At 40.2% G+C, this 10,834-nt stretch overlaps 1 long non-coding RNA gene across 1 annotated transcript; it reads right to left on the reverse strand.

The window, feature by feature from the left end:
* Positions 1-1,006: 1,006 nt before the first annotated feature.
* On the reverse strand, positions 1,007-8,127 carry LOC136293075 (uncharacterized). The gene is made up of 3 exons (XR_010722079.1): positions 7,960-8,127; positions 6,712-6,831; positions 1,007-6,608 (listed from the first exon to the last, which is right to left on the reverse strand). It is a non-coding gene; the product is annotated as an uncharacterized lncRNA (long non-coding RNA).
* Between the last annotated feature and the right edge of the window lie 2,707 nt (positions 8,128-10,834).

A 10,834-nucleotide genomic window follows, 5' to 3' on the forward strand; every position in this document is an offset into this window, starting at 1 on the left:
TGCAACAGTTGGTGAAATTGCTCAATTTAGAGTTGACAACCCAAATTCAACACTAATTTAAGAGTAACAATTCAAACCCTCATTGCCAAATATACTAACACTTACAGAAAATGAACACAACTTGACAAAAAGCTGTGGTGCAGCTGAACTGTTATCAGCATGTAAAAGATATCAAGAATATATTATCATAGTGACTCTGGGTCATGCCAGGCTCATTTCAGATTTCAATGGAAATAGTTTTGCATGATACAAAGCACTGCAATATGATTAAAATGCACTACACATCCTACTGTCTTAGAGATCAATGCGTACATGAAGTCTGAAATATGCTAAGGAGGTTTCTCCTCAACAATTTTAATCATCCATAGTAACTACTGAGATGTGGTAATTCCAAATCATAGTGACAAACGTTTAAAAAAACCCTTCACTTATAATGAATGCAAAGCATCACACAGAAAAATACAAAGTGTACTATGCACTTGCTTGCAGAAGCAACTTATAAACCATATCCATATGAGCAGTAAATAAATATCCTTTTTTGCCAACACGAATTTTGTACCTTCCACCCACAATTCAGTTGGCAGAATTTTTGCTGATGAAACCAGTGAAAACTATACACCCAACAGCAGGGAGCTAAAAATTTGCAGTGTTTTTTACTATAATATTTTACTAGCTTCAGTGTCTTATATTGCAACAGTGTTGATAATAAAGCTGGTATATTTTCTATTTTAGACCAAGATACAACATGGAAAAAGCAATAGATTTTTTTCCCTTAAAATGGCAGGGCTGGGAGGCCAACAGACATATATATACACATATGCATAAGTAGCACACACAGAGATAAGCTTCATATCCTTTATTCAGTATAGAAAACTATGGCTTATTTTCTGAAACTGCTTTTAAGAAGAAAGAAATTGATTCACCTGACTGAAGGATGTAAAGATGTAGGTGAAAACCAATAGTGCTTATGCTCTTGAAATAGTTTATTAGGCTTTTTAATGCTCTTTAGGTGCTAATACATACTTTTTTTTCCAAAGAAAAACCCAAGCAGCTTATCCAGACAGACATGAATTACACAGACCACAGATTAAAAAAAAATTGTATTGTTCCTATCCTTCCTCTGGCAATAAAGTCTCAGCCATTTCTAAGCCTTCAACTTAGCTCTGTACATCTCCCCCAATGCATTTATTCCTTCAGGCAAAAGATACTGAAGAAAATGAAACATTAAAAAAACAGTGCAAATAAATAATCACTATTTGTAATTTTCTTGTAGTCACACCTACACATTTTCCCCCATGAATGTCATTTCTAAGCCAGTTCCAACAAAGGAGCTGGTGAGGAGCTCAAGGTTTACACCTAGAACTTGTCGGCTTCCTTCCATTCCTGCTGAATGGAAAAACAGGGACTCTCTTACTCAGGAAACGGGGAAAGCTTTAAAATAACGCAGACAATTTGCTTCTTAGAGTTACCAAGTTACACTGGAAGGTGAGAAAAGCTTTACCAGTGTTGTGGTTTGACACTGGCCCAACACCAGGACCCACAAGAGTTGCTAGCTCACCCTCCCCTGCCACAGCTCAGCAAAGGAAAAAAAAAAAGTTAACAAAGGCCTCATGAGTGAGATTTAGACTGGGAGAAATACTTAAAAATAGTCTCAAAACTGAGGCAAAACAGTCTCAACTTTAGATGCAAAGTGAATTTATTACCATCAGAATCAGAGGAGAATGATAAGAAGCAAAATAAGCCCTCAAAACTCCATTCCCCCCCCCCCGCCCCATCCTCCTTCCCACCAGCAGTGCAGGGGGACAGGGCACGGCAGTTTTGGTCAGATCATCACTGAGATTTTCTTCCGCTGCTCAGGGAGAGGTGTCCTTCCCCTGTGAGGCCATGGGGTCCCTCCCACAGGAGACAGTTCTCCATTAACTTCTCCAATATGGGTCCACTCAGAAGCAGCAGCCAAACCACACCTGCTGCAAACATGAGTCCCTCCCACAGGCACACAGTCCTCCCAAAACTGCTGCCTCATGCGTCCCTCTTTCCACAGCGTGTAGTCCTTCAAGGACAGGCTGCTCCAGCCTGGAAGCAGAGCCCCCTCTCTCCACTGGGTCTTCCACTGGATCACAGCCTTCTCCAGGCATCCACCTGCTCCAGCATGAGCACCCCCAGGGGCTGTTAGTGGATCTCTGCATTCCCTGTAGATCCCCACAGACTTTGGGTGGATCTCTGTATCCTCCATGGATCCCCAGGGGCTGTGGGTGGATCTCTGTATCCCCTGTGGATCCCCAAGGGCTACAGGGGCACAGCTGCTTCCCCATGGTCTCACCACGGCCTGCAGAGGAATCTCAGCTCTGGTGCCTAGAGCACTTTATCCCCCTCCTTCTCCACTGGCCTTGGCGTCTCCATGTTGTGCCTTCACCTCCTCCTCTTCTCTAGATATAAAAACATTGTGCCCTCATTTAGTTTTGATTTTCTTCTTAAATATGTTATCACAGAGGCTTTACCAGCCTCTCTCATTGGCTCAGCCTTGGCCAGCAGCATGCCCATCTTCAAAGCCATCAGGGATTGGCTCTGCTTCCAGCAGCTTCTCACAGGAGCAACCTCTGTGGCACCCCTGCTACCTAAAACCAGGCCGGACCAAATCAATGTAATTACAAAAACCTAAGTGCTATTTACAGTATTGTAACTGAAGTAAAGGAGGAAAAACCCCACAAACCCAGAAGAACAAACCCAAGTAATCAAACAGGAACTGTTGAGTTGTATCAGTCCATCAGTCTATCTGGAGTGGTAAACCACCTTTCCCAGGTTGTATTGGTCAAGGAGAGTGTTCTGTCAGAAAATAATAGATGCTTACATGGTTAAAGAAGTGATATTGATATATAGCCAAATACAAAATATCTACTTTGAGGGTAGTACTATGTGGTCTTATAAAATGGAAAGAATTAGACCAGAACAGGTATATTAGAGTGAAAAAAAGAAATCCATCGTAAACCAAAATCATGTTTCAAAATTATTTTCTCTCACTTGAGCCTGCCCTTTCTATTGCACTGTTACCCTATTTACCATTAAAAAACACTGTTTGAGCAGTAGTGTCTAGAGCAGAAATACGAACACAGAGCTTAATACTGAGTAATGGACCATGCTGCCTTAAGTAGATGTCATGGTCACAGCACCAGTCAAAGCAGGGGCCTTGGGACCAACCTTCCTTTGCCCTTCACCAGTCCAGCTAGAGACAGAGACAAGAAATGCTTGGGCTGCACTATGTACTTCCCAGCACAGGTGTTAGAGAGACACAGCCTTGGATGAAAAGCTGACCTTTTTGCTCCCCCCAAGCCCCAAGAATGGTGCACTTACAATCACTTTCTTCTAAACTGTTCATTGCTCAAAACCATCCTTTTAATTTTTAGTTACCCTGCCATCCTGTTCACCCACAATACCCACATATTTGTCAGCAGCCAAATCACCATCATGCTGTAAAATGGACACTCAGTAAGAGCTGCACACAACACTAACACATAAATGGAAAAGAAATTCAGACTAAATGGGTAGGGGGAAGAGGGGGAAGGGAGAAGGTAGCAGCTCTGAGGTAAGAAACAGATTTAGTCATGTAAATCCCATATTCATTTATTAAGCTTCTCATTTGAGTCCTGTGGCAGAAGCATATAGCCATCATCACTCAAAATGCACAAATTATATTACTCTGAAATAATAAAAATAATAAAGCAAGAAGCATAAACTGCCATATCCAGGGGCTTTGGATTATGTTTTATTGTAATTGTTACTAAGCACAACCCATTTGGAAAATGATTAAACAATTCTCATACTCAAACCTTTAGCAAACATGTAGACCATAAGAGAAGAGAGTAGTTGTTTTTAAAAACCTCACTATAATTTTCAGGCAAAAAATTCTGCAACAGAACTTCAAATGTTTTGTATGGTCCTTGCAACACAGCTGTCCAAACTGAGGGTCAGTCAGGAGAGCATCCATCCACGCTCACCATCCTGAAGTTTTCCCATCAACTTTGCCACTGCAGAAGTAAATAAGGGGCCTAAAGTTTCACTTCTAAAAACTACAGTTTGTAGGCAAGTAGTGGTCCCAAGCACATTTCCAAGCCACTTGGTTCTCTCACTGCATGTTGGATAACTTTGGGGAAGACCTGCTTGATTGACAAATACATCCAAGAAGACACAGGCAGAGAAATCACTTTGTCTTCTCACCCTGAATGAGTCTCACTGTGAGGACACTGAACCACTTAGTCCTGGTCTGGACTGAAGCAATTCATTGCATTTTGAGAGGCACAGCTCCATGCCTCAGGCATGCCTCTGTAAATCAAAATGAAATAAGTCAATTGTACCCGCACAAAAGAGCAGTAGCTGTGTAGGGGCTGTCAGAAACCCTGTTTCAGGATTCCAACAGCTCAAGCTAGAGATGCTTCTCCAGAGAAAAAAATCACATAGAAAAGCACAGGTATAATCAAACTACTAAGAAAATCCTCTACCTCTGCATTTGGTCAAGGCAACAGCAGATTTTCCTGTGCCAGTCCAGGCATACCTGCTATGTCTAGGAGATGGAAAGCAAGTCTGACTCCAGCCTTACCAAATAATGAATTACTGCACTTTGCCATTTTCCTCTGGTGTCCACTAACAAAGTTGAAACAAGTGTCCCAATGCCACAGTCACGTTGTGGAGCCACGTAAAATCACAGCAAAATCTGATCCTCACAAAGAGTGGGCCGTACTAATTGCATCAAAAGAAACAACAACTGAGGAAAAAGTCCTGTGTGATAAATGTTGGTCCTTTGATCCTCAGGCTTCTGTAATGGATGAAAATTAGGGTGGGCCATTTAGCTGGATTCCAGCTAAACATATTAAAGGATCTGTTAAATCTTTCTATTACGGCCTAAAAATATCCTCACAAGCCTAATGGGTCTATCAAGTATAAGTGGAAAAGACTGGCTGTGCATGCATTTAATGCCTCTCTTGAGCTGCTGTGGGCTGGTGGTAACTGTGTAGAAAATCACAGAAGAGAAAGCAGGAAGACAGAAAAGGTATCAGACACTTAGGGCTATGGAGGAGCAAGGAGGGAGAAACGACATAAAAAATGCATCCCATAGAAAGAAGAAAATATTGTTAATGTTGCATATGCATCTCCTCATGTATTTTAAAACACAGGTTATACAAATACCAACAAGTCTGCGAAGAAAGCTGAAAGGGAGGCAAACATTACCTTCCTTTGCAAACAGTTATCAGGGAACAGAGCAAAAGCCAATGCAGACAGACTGGCCAAGGTACTATGATTTTTGAAGTGGGAAGGGAGGAGTTTGGACTGTTCACGAGTCTTTCCTTTCTAAATTGAAAAAGATGATGGGAAAAGGCAGAGCAATAGAGCAGCAGCTATTTTTTTCTTGCTGTTTGATTTCACTGTATTAAAGTCAGACTGGACAAATAAAGTCCATCTGAAAACAATTGGCAACATTTCTTGACACTAAGCCCAGTTAGAACTGTCCCTCCCATAGTCCAGGGAGGAAAACAAACATTTTACACTTGAAGTTCTCCAACAGCCAAGCCCTTTACTGTACTTGTAAGCTCCTCAACATCATACCACCTTTCTAATGTTCTTCACAACTAAACAGCATAAACCCACCCCTTATTCTCACATCTGCATGACAAACCAGAGGCTGGAGTGTCTTCTTGCCCCCCAGCTCTGGGTTGCTCCCTGCCCCTTCCTCCATCTGAGGCAGATCCTGTGCCATCACTCAGTTCCAGTCTTATCTATTCCTAATTACACATGGATTAAACTCAATGTAGCAGGTTTATTACATGTGCAAATCCACTGCTATTTAATCTTGCCAGTGCTGTGTTTGGTTTTGATATATTCTGACTGGCTTGCCTCTCAGCAGCAGGATGAGGAATATTAAACAGCTCGATGCACAGTTACTCACACACACTTTCATGTGTGTTATTTATTTGTGCTGTGTGACTTCTACTAAAAAAAGCATTTCCAAATCACGCAGCGTGGATGAAACCAGAGCAAGGAGGTACTTCAAGGAAGGTGTGTGAAAATGCTTCAGAAATACGAGGTGATTCGTGTTGGCAGTATTGGGAGACATCAGCCCAAGGAGATTTTAGACCACAGGAAAACAAGCAAGAAAACCTCCAGATTGACACCTTTCGAGGTGTTTGCTTAAACACTACTAAAACTCTCAGTAATGCTACCCACTAACACCCAAACACTGACACAGTACTTGCAACAAAGCAGAACAATGGCAGGACAAATTCAGAGACTCTTTGTAACACTCTGCTATGCCGTGGGGGTTGCAATCCCATGTAATTAGCTACTGAGTGAAGAACACCTTGCTAACATCCTCTGACTGCCCATAATCAGCTGATCAACTGACTCTTCTTAGTGCCTTACACTCACAGCAGGGGTGAGGGCCAAAATCTCACATGCAGGACCAGACCTACCTCCCTTCTACTTCCTGTAGCTTTTATCAGGTCAATATCAAATTCAACTGTTCATGGCTTTTCCTTTCTGCCAGAGAAGAGTCTCAAGCACCCTTTGGAAATTTCTGATAAGTGCAGAAGGGGTCTCTCCTTCAACCAGTCTCACCTCCACTGCAAAAGAACAGTCATCATACGATTCAACATTATTTCCTCATTTTCTTAGGCAAGGTTTTCAAATACATGATAAAATCTGATGTAAAATTTGATCTTTCACCTTCCTCATTTTCCTGCAAAGGAGTCCTTCTCCTGCTGATGTCAGGCTCTGATTCTCGAAACATACATTCTGGACATGCAGAATGCTGTTGGCATTACTGGCTTTACCTAGAGGCACACACTAGAATAAATACAAACAACAACAGGCAGAGCCATTGGGATAATACTGGCAAGATAAAGTGTCTACTGAAAAGTTAAGTATGTAGGACATGCTAGTAGTCATTTGCCTATACTTGTTTCTTATAGTTCTTGCTTTACAACATTGTTTTAAACATCTTTTAATAGTTAAGGGTGGGGGAACAACTGACATTTATGCTTTCAAGACCTATACAGTTTCCTAATTCACTGTAAAACCTACAAAAAGGCCTTTGCTGGCCTCCAGCAGCTGCCTAAGGTGCTGAATGCACTCATTCCTTCACATTTAGGTAAGGACAGACAAAAGAAAACATATTTATTGTTATTTATAATTAGTCTCCCTTTTTGGGGCAGAGAGTTCATTTTGCTCTGGGCTAGTCCATAATCAAGCAGAATATGACTATGGGGAACACAGAGGGTGGATTTTGGCATCAGGTAAGTATAAATAATGAGGTAATTGAGAAAATAATAAACCTGGATGCTTTCTGGGAGAATATGCTTTATTGACTGATGTAACCACAAGAACACCTTCATAATAAAGTTGGTAAGTTTTCTGAAACTGCCCATTCTTAGTTTGCTAAGGTTTTCCCCCAAAACTATAAGCTGCTCTGTGAGCTAGGTAAATGTCATTTGCAGATCTACCTATCCTCTCTGTGATATCTCACATCTATTAACATCCCACTGATAAGCTTTTTTCTTTCCTCAGTATCACAGAATATATATGTGTGTGTACATGCTATATACGTATATATATACATACATATACACAACACATGTATAACCTTTCAGAATCCCAAAGGGGCAAGAGAACTGGAAAGAACCACCCAGTCACAACATTCAACTCCTTGCAACTACATAATAAATACTTTTCTCAAGAAAATCCACAAAACATGCACTTCACACATGCCCTCATATAAAGCAAGCTGGGCCCAGTTCAAAAATTTCAGCAGCTCTATCACCTTCCTGGTTCCAGGGCTCTAGCCTAGGGCACTGTGGCCACACAGTCATGCAGACCACTAAGCAAAAGCACTTTCTACCAACAGCTCCATCTTCTCTCAGCACAGCCACACCTAAACATCAGCTTGCCTGCATTTCCACTTGACTATTTGCTTACCAGATCTCATTTAGAGAGTTGAAGAGTTAAGACAGTCTTTTATCTCTCTGGCTTCAACTTCTGGTGCTTTATCCAAGTTCCTATCCCTGTTCAGAGAAGTCAGCTGGTGAATCCCTCAGCTACTTTTCTCAGCCTCAGTCAGGAGACAAAACACCTCTGTCATTCCCACAGCCCTCCTAACAGGTTCTCCAGCTTCCTCTTCCTTCATTGCTTTCATATGCTGCCCTACCTTTTTAATTTGACTCAGCTGGGAAGAGTTGAACTTTCCTCACCTGCTACTCGCAGAACCACACACACAATTCCACACACCAACACATTTTCTGCCAGGCTTGTGTGTTTACTGTTCCACAGTTTCACAGTCAGTGTCAGTACAGCAAAGGATTCTGAATCCCAAAGCCCCTTTGGAATTCTGAAATTGTTCAGATGTCTGTGAACCAAATCAGACATACAAATGTTACAAGCCTATCTGGAAAAAGCTTATGCAGAAAAAAAAGGCAATGGAGGAGAATCTCATTGTAACAGCACAAAATTACTTCTGTTTGCTATATCTATTCCATCTTTTTTTCATCTTTTTAGCATTTATTAATTCTATATTACTATTCTTTCATTAATTGATTACCTACTTTTTCCATGTAAAACCCTTCATAAGTCAGTGGTCCAGGTTCTCAACTGGCATTACTGCTCCTCAGCTTTCTGGAACTGTAACAGTATACATAAGCTGACTAACTCGTGATTCATCTCCCAAAGCTGTATTTAAGATCATAAACAAGTTTCCTCACTGGACTGCTCAGATATATAGTTCTTGCTGTAGCAAAGCCTAAACTCTCTCTTCTGAGATGTGAGTTTATTAACAACAAGGGGGAAGCAGGAAAACAAAAGACTAGCTCAAATCTTTCCAGGTTTTACTACTTATAAAATTTCTTTCCTTAAGTTTTCTTGATCTAAATGATTGTCCTTAGCCAGTTTCTTCTACCACACTTACAATCATGTGGATACTGAGTCCCCTGTATTACTGTATCTATAGAACCTCCACAGTGCTTTCCTGGAATAACTGATATCTGCCCACAGCATGGAAATATTTATTATTGTCTTTAAAATAGAGTTTCTGTTTCTCCCAGAAACATTTTATTATGAATTACTGAAGACAACCTGTTTATCTGAGAATGATATGTGGAAGTGACTGACTCCTTAATTAGGATGCTGGAAGGAAGAGAAAATGCTTCTCTGACCCACAATGACCTTCTCTTTCCGAGGACAGTGTGAAAGACACTATTCCAATAAAACCATGAGGACCAGGTGGCCTAGGTGGGCTACTGCTACCACACTGTTTTCCCTTTGCTTTGAAAATACCTAATAATACTTGGCCAGAAACTGCTGCCTTCTGCAAAGAAGAATCACCATTCCAGTCATTGGGTACACTAACTGTTAACCTACAGCAGAATTTGAGCCTGAGCTATGATATTTATCATTAGCAGGTTTGTCATATTTCCTCTGGGCCAATTTGCCTGTGTGTGCATAATATTTTTTAAAAGCCCACACACAATGCAGTTTTGGCTGCTGGAGAGAATTCCATAGTTTGGTGAGTTTTTTTCAGAACTTTATTTCACTTATTCTTGCATTTCTTATTAAATATATCAAAAGTTTCAGAGGATGTTTGAACAGTAAAAGAGCTTTGCAAACTAAGCTTCATTTCAACGTTGATCAGGCCAAGGACTTAACCTGGCATAAGTATGAAATCTTGGCCTTAGAGGAATTCAGTGGGAGATTTGAAGTGGATTTTTTTTCTGTAGTGTTCTATTTCACCTTGAATTCCCCTAATGTCCTTTTAGTAGTTTGTTACTGAAGAAACCATTGCATTTCCTTACCTTGTAGGTCTACAGTGAGAGATTTTTGCATGGCATCCACACAAACAGCCAAAGATGGATCTGTTACAGAAAAAGAAAAAAAAAACCCAACAAGATAATTTTTTCACTTTTAAGAAGGGAGAAAGCTGAATGAAAAAGAAAACTCTTAAATCCATGGTGCACTTAAAGATGCCTGGAAATTTTAATTACTTTTGTAAAGAACTGCCTTGAAAATATGAAATGTTGATTTAGCATGAACCATTTTTAATTAAAAGGGGCTGATTTTCCTTATTATAATCCACCAATTTTAAATATTGAATAGTACTAAAATACCCAAATAGACTACCTGAATATTTTCTGTGATATGGAAGATCAGATAATACTTTATGGTGTTTCAGTACAGTGCAGTGTTGAAGTATTACTGTGGCCTTTCTCTCAGCATGATTTCTTTTGGTTTCGTTTGAAATTGATTTTGAATTGAAACAAGAACCTGAAAGTCTGATGTAACTTAAGCTGATTTTTTTTCCATGACACTGTTTTTGTAATGTAATTCTGAAACAATTTTCCCTGCTCTTTAATATCTCATTTGGATATATCTTCACTTTTCCATAGTAGTTTTTTTTTGAAGTATGTATTGCAATCTAACAGCACTCATGGCATAAATTTCACGGAGAATTCTCTAGAACAATTTTGTTATAAAGAAAAAGAAGGCATATGAACTTTCCCTTGTCTTTCTATTAAAAAATCTTGTAATATTTGAATAGTGACCCTCTTTGAACCATGGTTTTCATATTTAAGAAATTTCAACTTAGTTTGCACTAAGACTGGTACCCACTGTTCTGTGCTGGGGCCTTGCCTTTGCACTACGATGGATTCTTACAGCCCTCACAGAGGGAGGACAGTTTCTCCTAAATTCAAAATCTACCTTCATGCCAGTATTAATTGGCTAGCCTCTGTATTCAACCACTACAATAGAAATAGTCTTCTCTGAATAGTACTTCAGAGTAGGAGTTTAACCTGAGGAAACAAAA

The sequence above is a fragment of the Chamaea fasciata genome, unplaced genomic scaffold (genome assembly GCF_029207755.1).
Source record: "Chamaea fasciata isolate MVZ Bird 193981 ecotype frontalis unplaced genomic scaffold, bChaFas1.0.hap1 SCAF_1, whole genome shotgun sequence".
Taxonomy (NCBI): Eukaryota; Metazoa; Chordata; class Aves; order Passeriformes; family Sylviidae; genus Chamaea; species Chamaea fasciata.